Raw genomic sequence first — 17903 nt, 5'->3', positions numbered from 1 at the left:
GACCGAAGTGCACTGCTGAGGGGAGCAGCAGGCAAGTCAGGAGAGATCTGCTGCACCATGTGGGTTGCTCCCTGACCGGCCAGGGGATCGAACTCATGCTGCAGTGGCTGAAGACAGCTTCATAGGTTGTGTCTTAACCCCTTGCACCACCAGGGAGGCCCTCCCAGTGATTTATTTCTAAGTTTTACTTTTCAGTTCTAAAATTTCCATTTTGTTCTTTTTTAGAGTTTGTTTATATATCTGTTTAATTCATTACAACAATGTATTTTTTAAGTCCTTGAAAATATGTATAAAAATTGGTTAAAATTTTTGCTAATTCTTTTATCTGAGGCCTCTGGGAGTCAGCTTATACTAACTGGTTTTTCTCTTGATTATGAATCAAACTTTCCTGTTCTTTTACATATCCACTCTCAAAATCTTTAAGCCACTAAGTCTATGGTGTCCTGATTAATTCCACCTGCCTTTTCTAGTACAAACTGACTAGTGCCCTCAGATGAAAAAATGCATAAGCATAAATCATACTTAGTGTACTTCAATTCTTTGAAGAGTGGCCATTACTTCAACTCTGTCTACTTGCATATAGTTATTTCCCAGTGTTGTCAAATAATTGTTTTTATATTTTCTCTACAGTTTATAAATTTTTTTTTTTTTATAAATTATTACATATTTTATTGGAAATGTTTTTTAGTTTATGAATGGTGTTGTGTTCTATCAGTGGTTCACATGTTAAGGCTTACTTTTGTAGCCATAAACACTGATAAAATCTCTTCAAACAAATAAATGAATAGTTTAGCATTTTGTAATAATAACAATGTCATTCAAAGCAGATTCCTCCAGATACATGCTAAAAATCACATAGTACCCTATCACCGGAAATTATTTATGACCAGTCATCAAGAACCTCATGTAGGTCTCCTTTGTTTGAGTTATTCAGTTTCTCAACTTCTGGGAAATATGCCAAAAAAGCTTTTAAAAAACTTATCCACAAACTAATAATATATATAACTCTTGTATTTGCAGGGCACCTTATTTTTTCACTCAGAGTTGAGGAAATTGAAATATTAACATTTCTATAGACCTTTAACCAGTGCAAAATTACTTCTTAAAATACGTTTATTATGAGTTTTAAGCATATTTCTCCAAACTTATAAATCCAGATTTGGCTCATTCAATGTATGTAAAATATCTAACTGGAAAGCTCATTGGCAAAGCCATTTGAATTCCAAGACTCTGATGCCCCTAGTGTTTCTCACATAGTCTTTACTTCACCATAGAATTATTTTTTGGAGTACAAAGGAACCTCATGATCCTTTGTTTTGTTTTCATTTCCATGTTATGGCAATTTGATACAGATCTATTTAAGAAAACCTTTAATTCCCATTTCCTGTCATTCCCAGATTTTATCTTATAAATACAGATCTTTTTTTGAGCAGAATTATTCCCAAAAATATGTGTCAGTAAAATGCCTACCAGACAAAATTACTTCTTTTTTTTTGTTTTTTTTTTTTTTTAAAATTTTTTAAAAGATTTATTTATTTTATTTTTTTTTTATTAAATTTATTTAAAATATGCAATTGCAAAGCCCCATTTGCAAATCCATTTCCCCTCCCGCCCCCCACCCCCCAAAAGTGTCTCTGGTTCATAGTTTTTTGTTGATTTTGATTTTCACTTTCTTATATTCATTTTACTGGTCCCTCATTTAAGTTTTCTAGATTCCTGCTATGAGTGAGACCATCCGGTATTTTTCTTTTTCTTTTGGCTTATTTCGCTGAGCATGTCCCTTCCAGTGCCATCCATGTTGCTGCAAATTGCATGTGTTTATCTTTTTTGAATGCTGAGTAATATTCCATGGTATATATGTACCACATCTTCTGGCAAAAACAGACAAATGTTGTTTTAATGCAGAAACAAGGTTTATTGAGAGCCAGACACTGTGCTTTGAATTTATTAGTATACAATAAACCCATAGAGGCAGGGGTTCTTATTAAACAGGGAGAAATTAAGGTATATAGAGTTTGAATGATTTGTTCTGGATTACTCAGGTATAAGTGGCAGAGTTAATACTGAGATACAGTGGTCTGGCTTCATCCTCTTAGCCATTCTATTCTATAGTCTACTCTAGGGCCATGGTGACCTCTTTGGCAATGGCCACAACTGCCAAATGGAAAAGAAAAATGTTCAGAGGAAAGGATATATCTCAGCAAAGAGAGGGAGATTGCTGGCTAGCCCCATGCTCCAGAATGAACATGAAGGACAGAAGGCTACTCAGAAACCAACTCAGAAGATTGTTAAGAAGTGGTTTTTTTTTTTGTTTGTTTGTTTTTTAGCTCACCCATGCCTTGTTTGTTGGGTGCAAGATGACTGCAACTTCACACCAGACATGGCCAGATCCAGAAGTAGCTAGGGGGATTTCTCATAGCGCATTCTTACGAGTCAGGATGACTTTCCCTGAAGCCTCCCAAGATAGACCTCCCCTCAAAGTTCACTGACCACAACTGTTTTGCATGTATGCAATGGAACTAATCACTGCCAAAGAGAACATGACCATCATATTGACTTGGTTTAGCCAGAATTTTTCTTGGAGTTGGGAATATGACTCTACTTTCCTGAGTCACCTTGAATGGATGGACATCATTCTGCCTGTAAGAAGTAAGGGAGGGGGCCTCCCCGGTGGCGCAGCGGTTGAGCGCTGGGTTGCGGAACTGCCTGCGGCCTCTGCGGTGCCGGTTCGATCCCCGGCTGCTCCCCGGCCACCGGAGGAGGGTCCCACATGGCGCACAGACCCCCCCTGCCGCCCGCTGCTCCCCTCAGCAGTGTACTTCAGTCCCTCTGCCTGCTCTGCTCCCCGCTCTGGCTCTGGTGAATTCTCTCACCCTCCCGCCCTTCTGGCTGTACCCAGTGCATGTATAAACAAAACAAACAAATAAATAAATAACATGCCTCTATAAAAAAAAAAAAAGAAGTAAGGGAGGGAGATAGTTTGGTCAAGATACCAAAGGTGTCAGCTAGACCATTCTCCCCAAGTCTCTTTTCTGTAGAGCAGCCAAAGAGATCTTTCCTGTTTGCATTTCCAGTTATGTCCTCCTCTGCTTCAAGTTTCAGTGACTTCCCACGACATTTAGAATGTATTCCAAAAACGTTTAAGTTTACAAGTGCTGCAGGCTCTGGAATCTGCCATCCTTTCTATCTGCCACCCATTCTTACGGCTTCCTCTCCATCTAGGGCTTGTGTATATATGCCCACGCCTGTTCAAGGAAGTGTCAGTCAGGGTTCTCGAGAGGTACAGAACCAATAGGATTTATTTTGAGGGACTGACTCATGAAATGGTGGGGGTTGGCAAGTTCAAAAGTTGTAGGGCACCAATTCCCTGCCCTCCTGCTGACTCGGCTCCCCCCCCCCATCACTCCTGTTCTTTATTCCTGCCTATTGACCACCAAGGACTCCCTGTCTTCCTGTTACTTATAAGTCATATGGGCCCACTCCTGCCTGCTCTTTGCAAATATTCAGTCTATTCCTGACAGCCAGCTGACTCTTCATATTTTCTAAATCTAACTTCTGACCAAGGTATTCTGGTTGGCTTCTTCTGCTACCATCTTTCCTGCCCTGATAGAGATTTTCAAGCTGGCCACAGGTTAACCCATGAACTGGCTGCTTTTAGGGCCAATTAGCCATGATGAAGGAGGTGGAGGGAGGCAGAGCATATGGACTATGCTCTGCTCTGAACATGGTTCTCTACAGAAGTTTTTCTCTTTCTGGTGACTGAGTGAGGCAGCTATCATCATCGACATGTCTGGTGATTTTGACCTATCAATAAAAGGATGATCAGAGTTTTGGTATAATAAAGTATTATCTCAAGGCAAGGAAAAGTGGTATTTTAAACTAGTTCCAACTCCCTTGTTTCTGGCATATGGTAGCTCTAGATTTTGCTTTTCAGATTAAGAGGCTGGGGGCAAAACACACTGGGAGGAGTGTGGGGAAATATGGAAAGTGGAAAGTAGTAAAATCACCCTGAGATGATAACATTATTTTTTGACTTGGACAATAACAATTGAATTTAAATGAAGAAAGATTTCAAAGTGATTTCTATGAAGACAGACAACTAAGTTTTTTTATTTTTCTTCCATTCTTTTTTTAAAAAAAAGATTTTAATCTAATCTAGTAAAGAAGAAGAAAATAACTCAATGTTCTGAAAATAAATTTCCCAGAGGAGGCCATTAAGGCAGCCCTTTTGTTTCCTGTCATACTCTGAATCAGTTACAAGGACAAACTCTATTTGTTTGGGTACATTAATTTTGCTCAATGGCCTTTCTATAAAATGAGCATCAAATTGATGGGACTGGACCTCAGCAAAGAAGAAGTTCCAATTTTCTCTGGATGAATTGTTCTGGATGTGCAGTGGAAAATTATTATTAATAGCGAATCATGTTTACTATCCAGTGAGCGCGAGAGAAAGATAGAGTTTAGAAATGCAGAGAAATGCAGCTAGATCCAAGTGAGCACTGGATGTCACAGGACAAATTACTAGGGAGTGATGACCCCGATCCTTGATGCCTGTGTGGTTAGTCTATTTGGGCCACATTTGGGTGTGTTGGTCATAGGTTTTCTCTGACTTCAGGGAACAAGAGAGGTTTTCATTACAATTTAGACGTTTGAATTGTCTTCTTACAGGTACCATGTGGTACTTATGTCCTGGCTGCACAAGGTGCTTCTTCCATTCATTCAGCTGGGCACACGATGAGTAGCTAAACAGACAGCTTCCTTCCTTCAAGTTCATATCCCAGTGATTAAAACTGGTCCCTATGTCTTCTTGATTCTGATTCACTTAAAAAGTGAAACGAGAGCCCCCCTGGTGGCACAAGGGGTTAAGATGCAACCTATGAAGCTATCTGCGACCACTGCAGCACGAGTTCAATCCCCGGCCAGGGAGCTACCCACATGGTGCAGCAGACCTCTCCTGACTTGCCCACTGCTCCCCTCTCAGTGTATTTCAGTCAATCTGTCTGTTCTGCTCCCCACTCAGCCTCTGGTGAATCCTCTCACCCCCTACACCTCCAGCCTGTACCCCAGTTCTTGTATGCATAAATAAATCAATCCTTAAAAAAAAAAGTGAAACTAAAACAGAAGGCATATCATGGCTCTAGATTTTCTTTTTCAGGTTAAGGAGTTAGGCATAAAATGTGCTGGAAGGGCCTCCCCGGTGGCGCAGCGGTTGAGCGCTGGGTTGCGAAGCTGCCCGCGGCCTCTGCAGCGCCGGTTCGATCCCCGGTTGCTCCCCGGCCACCGGAGGAGGGTCCCGCATGGCGCGCAGACCTCTCCTGCCGCCCGCTGCTCCCCTCAGCAGTGTACTTCGGTCCTTCTGCCTGCTCTGCTCCCCGCTCTGGCTCTGGTGAATTCTCTCACCCTCCTGCGCTTCTGACTGTACCCAGTGCTTGTATAAATAAATAAATAAATCTTAAAAAAAAAAAAAATTGTGCTGGAAGAGGATGTGGAAAAGGAAATAAATATAAGGTAAATGTATCTTCCTGGGTCTTAATCAGAACCCAGCTAGTCCCTGTGGTCAGTGGGATACAGAGAGCAGCCATAGTGCTCATTTCTCATAAATGTGTATGCCTTTGGCTTTTGCATGCTATGTGCTAAACACAATACTAACTTCATTTCTCTTTCTCTTCTGTGCAAGTAAGTGAAAAATTAACCAAATCAACCAAAAGAGAACAGGCACAGTATCTTTATCTAGTGCTTACAGTAGCAAAGGAATCAGCTGCAGAGACTCAAAGGCAGGCAGGGACTCACAGGCAAACGAGGAGTGGAAAAGCTTTACAGTGGAGAAAAGGGAAGGCTTCAGGTATGGTCTGCTCGGAGGTCATTGGCGTGGGGAAGTTGGAGGGAGGCAAACTAGAAGCGGAGCATCCTTCATGATTTATTAGGGGTGCACATTGGGCTGTTTTGCATTGGTCCCATGTTCAAAGTGGGGATAAAAATTAGGGAAACTCAGTTAGTAATCAAATCCTGGCTGTTTGGGGTCAGTTGCTACATAGGTTATTATTGAGTTTGGGGGTTGGTTGATAAAGATCGTAGTCTGATATAGATAGAAGACTGATCCCTGGGCTGGTCACTCTAGATCATAGGTTGGTTTTCCAGGCTTGTTAGTGCAGGTTGTGAGCCAGAGTTCTATTTTTATATATGGCTTAGACATTGTGTATTCAGTCTGTCTCTTATTTTACCTAGGTTGCTCCATCTATGCTAATGTTTAAATCCTTTGCCTTATATATATTGTTGATCTCAAAAGCCATCAGTCAATTCAACAACAAGCAGGGTTTATTTGGAAAAATAAAAACAGAAAAAAATGACAGGTTGGAGAGTATGTTCACGGTGAGACCCACATGTTCTTCTCCAAGTCCAAGTCTTCTAATACGCTATGGAGGATCTCCCCTTCAGTCCTGCCGGAGCGGGGTTGGGGGGGAATATTGTCACTTCCTGTGGGAGATGCAAGATCTTTTGGTTTCTATGGTTTGCTGATGTGCTCACGTGTGAGCACTCTTTCTAATCTCTGACCTTATTTAAACAGGGTTCACAATATTAATGTTCACCATATTGTAGGGGCAGCAAGGACCACAGGGCAGGTTTTCTGATCCCATGCAGACTGGGTAAAGGAGGAGTCAGAGTCCTCAGTCGTTTTGCAGGTTTTTATTGGGGTTCAGCGGGTACGTGGCAGGCAGTGGTGCTGGGAGGCTGGGAGGCTGGCAGTTCTCCCAGCCCCCAGCAAATCTTCACTCTATCTGGGCTCTCTGGCGTTCTCTGCTTCTGCTTCTGCTGGTGTCCCCATGACGCCGCCCTTAAAAAGCACAGTCTCAGCCCAGGTGAATCCCCTCTACCTATGCCCACACCCTACTCCAGGTGCCCGCCATCAGGCATGCATTCAGGACCGCAAGGATCCATCATCTATCCTGATGGCGGGAGGGCAGAAAAGCCTGACATTTTTCCTTACCCTACACATATCAGTAGCTGTCAACTCTGTAACTTCATGATACATTTTCAAAGAACTTTTAATTACAAAAGTAATGTGTGTCCATTGAAAAAAATGTTTTAAAATAGAGATAAACAAGATGAAAAATAGTTTTGTAAATTCACACCAACCAAGTCCTTGCTCACGATTATGTTTTTTTCTATGTCTATCAGTTTACTTCCATAGCACTTTGTGTATTCATAATTCTCATATCAATAGTTGTTAGTGTGTGTTTCTTCTACTGGGGGTTTGCAGAGATGGAGAATATAGTTTATTCAATCCTCACATCCCCAACCTTGCTTAATGCAGTGACTATGGTAGCATTTTCAGGATGTATTGACAGAACATGTTTTATTGAACCACATGAAATTGCCTTTTTTGGTAAGTAAAAAATGGTAAAATGTGGCAATTTCATTTGGTTAAACCTAGCAGATAGATAAGCGGATGGATAGGTGGAGAGAAGACAATGAAAGGATGAAGTGTAATGCCTTTTATCATTTTCAGTTCTATTCCACATTACTAATGATTTAAACATCAAGACTGTGGTTGAATGTGTTATGCCCTCCAGATGATGGTGGGAAAAATTCTCTCAACTTAGTTATTTCTTCCATTTGTTTACGGCTTTTATTGAGCCAATTACCAAATGGCAGTGTCAATCCTTCTCATCCACACGTGAATTCAAATTTTTTATAAGACTGCAATCTTCCTGTCATGAATAGATGGATCATTTTCATTTTTCAATTATTTGAGCTTCAGTTTAGGACTCTGTTTAATGGTTTTGCAAGACATTGATTAGAGAGATCCTTTTCTTTCCTGATTAAAAGCATATATGACATCTCCTCGCCAACTCTCTTTTATTTGTGTCTAGTATTTGTGAATCTAAATATATGACTGGGTGATTTGTCACATACTATATTATGAGAATATCTCAGGAAGCAAAATATTTTTTTAATCATTTTAGAAGGTTGTCATTAGTCAGACTAAGGATTTTAGAAGTAAATCTTAAGTAAAATGAATTGTTGTCAATAAAACACTCTAATAGCAAATCACTGCTGCCAACTCCTATTCAATATTCTTCCTATTATAATATCTGTGTATAATATCTAGAGAGGAGTTGCCACATAAATTATGTCTAAGACTGTTGTCCTTAGGGCTGGGTCTTTAATAACTAGAGCTTGGTGGTATAGTATGGTGGGTTCATGCTTGGTATCGTGAGTTCCCGTTCCATCCAGTTCTGTCTCTTATACCTTGTGTTACCTCAGGCATGTGACCCTCCCTCTTGGACTCTCAGTTTCCCTTTCTGTAAAATGGAGCTATAGGCTGAATGTGCTCCCATTCCTATGTTAAATATTAACGACCAAAGGGATAGTATTGGGAGGTGGGGCCCTTAGTTTGTGATTAGATCATGAATGGGACTGTGCCCTTAAGGAGACCCAGAGAGTTCTCTCATTCCTCATCTTACATCAAGCAGACTGCTGTCTGAGGCAGGAAGAGTGCTCTCACCAGTCAATGAGCCAGCCAGTGCTAGAGTCTTGGACTTCTTAGCCTCCAGAATGTGAAAAAGAAATGCTTGTTGTTGATAAGCCACCCACTCTATGACATTCTGCTATAGCACTTTGAATTGTGAGCATATTGTGAAAGTGTGGGGACCTCCCCCCGCCAGCCCCGTGGTCTAGTAGACAAGAGCAAAGCCACCTGCACAGGCTTAACCTGAGAACAGGGTCTGTGCTGCTCCGGGAAGTGGCCCTGCAGGAACCTGCCGCCTGCCAGCAAACCAAGCTTTTCAACCCCCTGCTAATGAAGAACGAGCCAGAGTTAAACAATGGCTACCTAGGCCTGGTAGCTCCATGGTGCACTCTTTAAAAATCAGAAATGTGATTAAACCAATTCAACCCCAGCATGCTACCTCCTCTGTGCTTAGACAGCATCCACATTTCTTCAGATCAAGATAACTTAGGAAATCGAAAATTCTGAATCTACAGATGAAAACCAGAAGCCTTCTGTCAATAATTATCACACTTTGGTGTCCAGGCTGTTTCCTTTCTCGTTGACTCTGTACCAAGTACAGAGTCAGATAAACTGAATTCAAACATGTGATTGTTGAAACAGTTTTCACACAGTAGACTCTTGGACTGCTTCCCATGTTTGAATCATCCCTTTGATGATCTGATAAACCATCTAAGCATCATCATTGAGACTTTTATTTCAGGCCACAGAATGGACTAAGACAACTGTGGGTCAGGTTATCTTGGAGGAAATTGGCTTAGTTCTTTCAGTCAATATCTATTTACTTCTGTGCCCAGGTTCATGTCTTCAGCTGCTCTGCTGGCGGGCACAGTCCCACCTGTGGTGTATTTGCTTTGCTTTTAAGATCATGGTGAAGTAGAAAAGGAGGCAGGCAAGGCCTGTTCACTTTGTTCTGGTGTAATATCTCTGGCAACTCAAAAATCCAAGCCAATTCTTGAAATCAGTGTGTTGTGGTCAGAGAGTCCTTGGGTTCAAGTTTTCCTTTATTTGACCTTCAGAAACTTCTGCACACTTTCCTCTCAATGCCTTCTGGGTAAAATGAAAATAATGGTTCCTGTCTCACTTACTTCCCAGAAGTGTCTAGCAGGTACACCTGTGAGCAGTTTACATCTATTAATTCAGTGAGCTCATGAAGTGAGATTATTTCCACGTGTGCCCTTTGTAAACTGTAAATACAGAAGTGGCAATGAAAATTCTCACTTTAAGAAGAATTGGTTACTAAGGTTGGCTTGATGAAAACAATTAGTTTTCTCTGTTTTTGGTTGAAGAGACTTTCCCTGAGTTTTGGAATTCTACCCTGCACTTAGCATAGAGGATTACACCTGAAGGCTTCACTCTCTACTTATTAGCATTAATTTGGAAATGTCTTTAAAATTCCCACACTTGGGTGTCATCCCAACCAATTAATTGATCATCTCTTGGGGAGTGGAGCACAACACTGAACTCCTCTAGGTGTTTCTAATGTGCTGTCTAGGCTGAGAGGCACCAGCCCAAGACGTAGTTTTCTTTTTCTTTTTTTAAAGATTTACTTATTTATGCATACAAGAACTGGGGTACAGGCCAGAGGTGCGAGGGTTGAGAGGATTCACCAGAGACAGAGTGGGGAGCAGAACAGGTGGATTGACTGAAATACACTGCTGAGGGGAGCAGTGGGCGAGACAGGAGAGGTCTGCTGCGCCATGTGGGTCACCTCCCTGGCCTGGGATGGAACGTGGATTTAACTTGTGCTGTAGAGGCTGCGGATAGCTTCATGGTGCTAAGAGTTAACTCCTTGCACTGTCAGGGAGGCCCAAGATGTAGTTTTCTAATGTAACTGCTGTGGTTTTGTCTGGAAGACTGAAGCATGACAGTTGATCTGGGTGGGCGGTGGTGTTTTGCCCAGAACTCCCTCATTCTTTCTGGAAGGTGGCAGTTACAGCAAAATGAGAGTGCTGGGTTGGATAGAGGATGTGCCCTTACAAATGGCACTGCCAGCAGCTCATATGTTCTACAGTAGTAGCAGAGGCACTCTGTGATTGAGGCACTTTACACATTGTGTAAGGGACAAATGAGTCTCACAGCTCCACCTCCTGACTTCCTGAAAGGGAAATGGGGAGGCTGTTGGGACTGAGAGGCAGAGTAGGGCTACCTGGCAAACTTTTTAAAAGGCAGAATGGCCATGTGGTGGTGGCGGTGGTGCGGTGGCAGCCATGATGGTGGTGGTGGGTGGGGGGTACTCTTGCCTGGATCCCTCTTGGTACTCCAGGCTACTGCTTCTGCTTGGGCCCAGGCCTCAGCACAGTGGCCTACCTAGGGTAGGACATACAGCACCCGGCCACATGCTGGCCAATGAATTTTCTCTTGTTACTCTCTCTGCACCTTCTCCCTGTGTATATTAACACTGTTTCTTTTCCACTTTTGGGCCATGTCCTAACATTCTGAATCTCACAGGCAAGGGCTCATCAATCCAGTCATTCCTGGGCGCCCCGGTATGTCCCATCTCAATGGCACAGTGCTCTCAAATGTATCATCTCCTTGAAATATGTTCCCTTCCCCCAGATTTAAAGAAACATATTTCTCATAGGAATCTTAGAGTACAGAAAAGTGAAAGATGACATTAAAATACAATCTCCCAAATTCCAGGATCCTAAGACAGCCATCATTAATATTTTATAAATTTCCTTTCAGTTGTTTTTAATAAGTTAAAATTTTAGCTGAAAATTATGCATATTCATTGTAAAAACAAAGACAAATCCACAACTTATAAACCAAAAGTGAAATTTCCTATCCTCTCCTAGCCCTCTCTCCACCGGCTCCTACAATGGTCTGGCCAAATTGCATTCTTAGGAGCAGACATTCTTATTGGCCTCTTCAAGCAAAGGCTCTTTCAACAGACATAAAAAAAAATTGATTTTCATGCTTCTATTCTTAGCACATGAAATTTCTATTCCATTTAACCCCATTCAACGTGGTATCACAAGCTTTCGTGAGCATAATTTTTAATGGGTGCACAACATTCTATTGAATATACACATTATAATTTGCTTAATTATATGATGTTGAATCATTCGATTATTTCCAGCTTTTCATAAATTCAGCAAAAACGATCTATGTACATAAATTCTTTTCTACTTAGGAAATTTCTATAGAAAAATGCATACTTTAGGGGAGCATTCCTGGGTTACAGTGATGATTCTATCACCCCAGGAAACTGGTTATGTGGGTGCCCGCCGGTTTTACAGTAACACAGAAAAAGGGTCACGAGCTTTGGAGTTAGATAAACTTTTATCCAGATCCCAGCTTTGCCATTGATTAGCTGCGTGACCTTGGAGACTGACTTAATCTCTCTGAATCGCCATCTGCATTGGTGCACTCCACATAACAACATCTGCTTAACCATGTTAGTATGAAGCATATTTTGTTAGGCACTTTAGGTAAAAACATCTCTGAACAACTACAGAGTTAAATATATTTCCTACACCTTCTTTAAAGGAAAAATCAGAGACATTCTGCTAGGGAGGAGGAGGGAGTAGGCTCAAAACAGGGGTGGGAAGAGCACAGGGACCATAGTGATGTTGCACGGGTGAATTGGTGGTGGGTGGGAATTTCACGGGGTCGACACCTAAGAGGAGAAAGAATACACTGTACACAAATGAATAATGATGTAAAAAATATATAAAATTAAAAATAATAAAAAATAAATAAAACTGCCTAGAAAATATTAAAAAATGTGTGTGGCATATACAATAGAGTACATATGTTTGTGCACACGAGTGTGACTTTTACATACATAAAGACCCTCATATGGGGCCTCTCTGGTGGCACAAGGTGTTAAGATGCAGCCTATGAAGCTGTCTGCAACCTCTGCAGCTCAAGTTCAATCCCTGGCCCACCAGGGAGCCACCCACATGGAGTAGCAGACCTCTCCTGACTCGCCTCAGCAGTGTAGTTTGGTCAATCTGCCTATTGTGTTTCCCACTCTGTCTCTGGTGAATCTTCTCACCCCCCATATCTCTGTACCCCAGCTCTTATATGCATAAATAAATCTTTTTTTTAAAAAAGACTCTCGTATAAGATGCAGAACATGTGCATGAGCCCAAGAGATTGTTTCATGGCCTTTCCCTGCAGTAGCCAGCCCCCTTCCAGGGGAACCACTGACTTCTGTCACCAGCATGGATTAGTTCTTCCATGGATTTTAGTTAATGGAATAATGTGCTTACCTCAAATACGCAACTGGTTATTTCACCAGAAAAATGGGTTTATTTGGATACAACAAAAACAGGAAGTGTGATCTCAAGGTGGGATTCATGCACACGTCCCCAGAACAAAAGAAGAAATGCTCATATAGATTCTAGGGGGGTGGTTGGTTCTAGGGGGGGCTATAGATTCTGAGGGGGCTGTTGTGAAGGAAGAATTCATTGGAGGAAGCTGGAAGTAAGAAGTGGAATGGTTTCTTACCTTCTGGGTTGAAATATCCTCTCACTAGATGAAACATCGCTGGGCAAGAAGGAGCCCCTTCCTTCTGTGGAGATGAGGGGGTGTCACTTCAGGAAGAATTCTGTAGCATGTGCATGAGAATTCCAGTCTCCTGACCTCATTGAATTAAGGTTTCTGTATATTAGTATTCACAGAATCAAGCATGTATTCTTGGGTGTATGGAGTCGTTGCTTAACAGTACGTCTGAGATTCTTCATTGCTACTGAAAGTATTAATTTGTTCTTTTCTATTGTTGAAGAGGATTCCATTGTAAGAATATTCTAACATTTATTTTCCATTTTGATATTGATGACATCTGAGTTGTGAAAAATATATGTTTACAGTTTGACGCCATGATGAGTACTTTTCTCTGTGTAAATGATGGTTGGACATAATCGCAATCATCTACCTTGTATATACACTTAGGAGTAGAATTGCTGGGTCATAGAGTAGATGAAGATTTAGCACTGGTAGCTATATCTTTTATCTTCTATGAAGATAAGTTTTGAAAAGTTAAATTCCTTCATTGATTCATTCAACAGATGTCTGACAAGTCCTTTTATGTATTAGACACTATTCTAAGTGCTGTGGTATGGAGATTTTCATTAAATGAGGCTCAATTATGTCATTGAGGACCACATTTCTTTCCAATGTTTTTTTTAAAAAAATTATTTGTGTTATTTTTATTGAGTTAAGTGGTTGACAGTGTTGTACTGATTTGAGGTTATAAATTCACAACTCTTCCAACAGGAGGCCCACCACTAAAACACCCAGTATTCTCCACCATAGTCCATTGCATCACCTGCATGTTTCATTATCTTTGCATTGTTTTGGAGTATTCGAGTTCATCCTCAGGTGTTTGTATCCTCATAATCTTAAAAAGAGTCCTTCAGTTCCAGGTGTCACATCATTATAAAACTTCATCCATAAGCAAAAAGTAGGGAAAAGCAGGCATTTCGTGCATGCATATGCATTTTATTTTTAAAGATTTATTTTATTTATGCATGCAAGAACTGGAGAATAGGCCAGAGGTGCAGGAGGTGAGAGGGCTCACAAGAGACAGAGTGGGGAACAGAACAGGCAGACTGACTGAAGTACACTGCTGAGGGGAGCAGCGGGCAAGACAGGAGACATCTACTGCGCCATTGTGGGTAGCTCTCTGGCCAACCGAAGATCGAACTTGTGCTGCAGAGGCTGCAGACAGCTTCACAGTGCTGTGTTTAAATCCCTTGCGCCACCAGGGAGGCCCTTATTTTATTTTTTAATCAGAGGGAAAACTTTCCCCCAATCTTCGGTGTGTTTCCACTTAAGTCACAATTGGCTAGGTTGGGTCATATGTTTCTTTAGTAGTAAAGAAGTCTGGGCTAAAGTGTACTCAACACTTTCAACTTCCTTTATGATAAACACATTCAACTGACAAAAAAAAAAGAAGGAAAATAGTTGTAGATGAGCAAAACTAGCAGTGCCTGTTACAGTTATCTAAGCCTGGATAAAGGACTTCACTTTTTTGAAGCTTCCCCATCATAAAGATGGGGGCAATCATACCTGCTTTAAAGGTTAGGGTCTGTATTAAGTGAAATAAAATAACATAGGATGTGATGAGTAGATAATAGTTGCCAAATAATTGCTAATACTCTCCTTTTATACTTTTCTTTTACCCCTGCTGCTCGACGTTTGTCAACATTTCATTAAGAATTGTAAAAATAAAAGACCAGAAAGGCAAAGAGGATAACATATTTCACATTGTGATACAAGTATATGTAATTTATAAATTATATGGCTAGAGAAATGGTAACTTATCATTTTAGGATGCAAAAGAGAATATAGAAATCTGAATCAGTTACAAGGAAATGTACTGCAGTTAACCAAATTTTGTTGCTTCACAAATACATGAAAAAATATGATCATGTGAAAGATATTGGAAACCAAATGGGCTTTATTTTTAACTGTTTGTTTTAATAGCTCATGAAAATATGTTGGTGCTTTTTATGGCTGTAATGAATTTTAGAGATATGAGACTTCACTGCGACTTTCTAGTACTAAATCTTTTTAGTGGAAAAATAACATACTCGGTATGCTGGTATCTCTCCATGGATCTGGTGGCCAGTTCCTCCTTTTGTAACTATTCATGCTTTTTAAAAAATTGCTGGCTGTGAGTGTGAGTAGAAGGAATGATAATTCTAGGAGTTGGTACCTAGCAAATTGGCATGGTCCCTCATGAGATTCATTTGACTAGCTCTGGTTTGTTTTCACTTTTTAGCTATAAACATTTCACTCTTGCACAGGGCATGCGATGGCTTGTTTGGCATTGGAACTTTAAAAAGGGAAAGAATATGTAAGTGTATTATGACTCTTTGGTTTCAGAAATTCTTATCTGTGAAAGGAGAATTGATTGGCTCATATAAGGAAAAGCTTAGGTCACATTGACCTCAGGCGTGGCTGGATTCAGGTGTTCTGTTGTTATCAAAGGATTGGCTTGCATATTTTTTGTCTTGCTGCTTCCCTCTACAGTGGTTCCAGTCCTGGATAGACTGATCTTTAGTATTACCTTTGGCTTCAAAGATACTACCGAGAAAGTGAAAAGACAGCCAGGGAATGGAAGAAAGTACTTTCAAGTCTTACCTGATAAAGAATAAGTATCCAGAATATATAGGCAACTCATCACTCAATATTTAAAAGGTCAGTTACTAACGTAAAACCATGGGCACAGGATTTGAATGGTAATTTCCTAAGGTAAGATATACAAATGGCCAATAAGCACCTGAGGAGATCCATCACTAGTCATCAGGAAAATGCAAATCGAAACCACAATGAGATACCAGATTACACCCAATGGTATGAATATAATCAAAAGAGAGACACTAGCAAATGTTGATGAGGATGTGGAGAACTTGTAACCCTCACACATTGCTGCTTGGATACAGAATGGTACAGCTGCTTTGGAAAACTATTTGGCAGTTACTCTAAAACATAAACATAAGTTTACTAAATGACCCATCGCTTTCACTCTAGGGTTTATACCCAAGGTAACTGAGAGGATACAAATTGGCATAACATTTCTAGAGAGAAGATAAGAAATAAACATCAATTCTACATGCCCTCAACCCATAATTCTACCTCTATGAATATATTCTTAATAAATATATAAGGCAAGGGTACAAAATATGTCAAAGATGTTCACTGAAGTGCTGTTTAGTAAATTTGGGAATCACCTAAAATATCTCTCAATAGAAGAAAAGTTATGATACAATTTCCATTAGGCAATGGAATACCTAGTACCTGTTTGAAGGGATATTGTATTACTGGACTGATGATTCTCTTACCATGTAATCCAGTCCTCTTTTGTGGAGACAGAGTGAACAGACCAGGATAAATACATATTTTTCTTAAATATCTCTGGACCCAATTCAAGAAGATGGATTGCAACTTTGAAGCAAAGAAGGAGAACATGTAATGTTCACAGATTCCTTTCGATTCTTCCTTCTTGCTGGAAGTTAGGCTGGGTTACTTTTTACTGTTTGAGAACTGAGGGAAGAAAGCTGTCTTTCGGTGTCCTAAAGGAGAGAGAAGAGATTGTGATTGAGAGTGGCCAAAGTTCACAATTTCAACCTGGAGGGAAGTTAACAAAGAGGTAAGAGTAGCTCCCACCTGGAAACAGTTTTTCAGCCACCCCTGACCCACCCTGCCTTGCCGTAGGCTGCGGACAGAGGCGGCTTATCTACTCCCAAATCACTGAGACAGCCTCCCTGACCTGGGCCCAGCATCACTAGGCAATCTATGGTCCAGCTGTTAGGCAGAAGGTTGGAGCAGTCATGGGCTAATGTCTGCACTCTGCTTAACATCGAGTGATCTTTGCCTCTTTTGTCCTGAAATTTCCAGCTGACTGCGATGGCTGTAAGTAAGGAAGGGGTGTGTGGGGGGGGGAGGGTTAACCAGTGTCAATTTTTTTTTTAAAGATTTATTTATTTATGCATACAAGAGCTGGGGTACAGGCCAGAGATGTGGGGATGGGGGAGCAGTGAGAGGATTCACCAGAAACAGAGTGGGGACCAGAACAGGAAGATTGACTGAAATACACTGCTGAGGGGAGCAGTGGGCGAGACAGGAGAGGTCTGCTGTGCCATGTGGGTTGCTCCCTGGCCTGGTGGTGGATCAAACTCATGCAGCAGACTGCGGATTGCTTCATAGTGCAGTGCAGTGTGAATTTTAATATGTCTTAAGGTATCTTTATTGAAAGGGAGAGATGCTTATCATATATTAAGTAGAAAGTTATTGTATTATGTTAAAAAGTAGTATATATTCACATAGAGAAAACATTTTGATAGATATACAACCTGCTAACACTGGCTACCACTGCGTGGTGTGGTTTTGCAAGTGATCTTTATTTCCTCCCCTACACTTCACCACTGTCTGATCTTTTTTTTATTTAACATGCCAATGTGAGCAGACCAAGTAGATATTATTGGTCAAAACAGTTGGACTTTGGAGCCTGGCAGGTCTCCATTACACGTGGAAAAGCACATATCACAAGGGTGATTACAGATGCAGGACAGAGGGCATCCACTTTCTGACCCACTTTATACCCTTCACTAAATATTTGTGGTCATGTCTCAACATGGGCTATGTGGAAGTGAATTGGAAGTCAGAAACTGGCCTGCTAAATGGAGCAGTATTAGGTGCTGACTTGTATTTCCCTAAAACCAACAAGTTGAAACACTAACCCACAGTGTAACTGTATTTGGAGAAAAGGTCTTCAAAGAGGTGACTCAGTTAAGAGAGGGTCTAGGGTGGACCCTAATCCAATGTAATGGTGACCTTGCAAGAAGGACACACAGAGAGATACCAGGGATGGGCATCTACAGAGGAAAGCTCAGGAGGACACAGCCAGAGGTGGCCTGCTGCAAGCCAAGGAGACAGG

At 41.1% G+C, this 17903-nt stretch overlaps 1 long non-coding RNA gene across 4 annotated transcripts in view; it reads left to right on the top strand.

Annotated features, from left to right (window-relative positions):
- Positions 1-17903, top strand: part of LOC119260293 (uncharacterized) — a 34341-nt gene that overhangs the window by 3239 nt on the left and 13199 nt on the right. The window contains exon 1 of one of the 4 annotated variants that reach the window (XR_008549377.1): positions 15626-15664. The exons of the other annotated variants lie outside the window; for them this stretch is intronic. This is a non-coding gene — a long non-coding RNA (uncharacterized LOC119260293). Of the gene's footprint in view, positions 1-15625; positions 15665-17903 lie in introns of those variants that run through there. 4 annotated transcript variants of the gene reach the window in all.

This window comes from Talpa occidentalis, unplaced genomic scaffold, assembly GCF_014898055.3.
Source record: "Talpa occidentalis isolate TD23 unplaced genomic scaffold, MPIMG_talOcc4v2.1 talOcc4.6, whole genome shotgun sequence".
In the NCBI taxonomy this organism is placed as follows: domain Eukaryota; kingdom Metazoa; phylum Chordata; class Mammalia; order Eulipotyphla; family Talpidae; genus Talpa; species Talpa occidentalis.
Note: the sequence above shows the minus strand (reverse complement) of the source record. Positions and strands in the feature narration are given on the sequence as shown.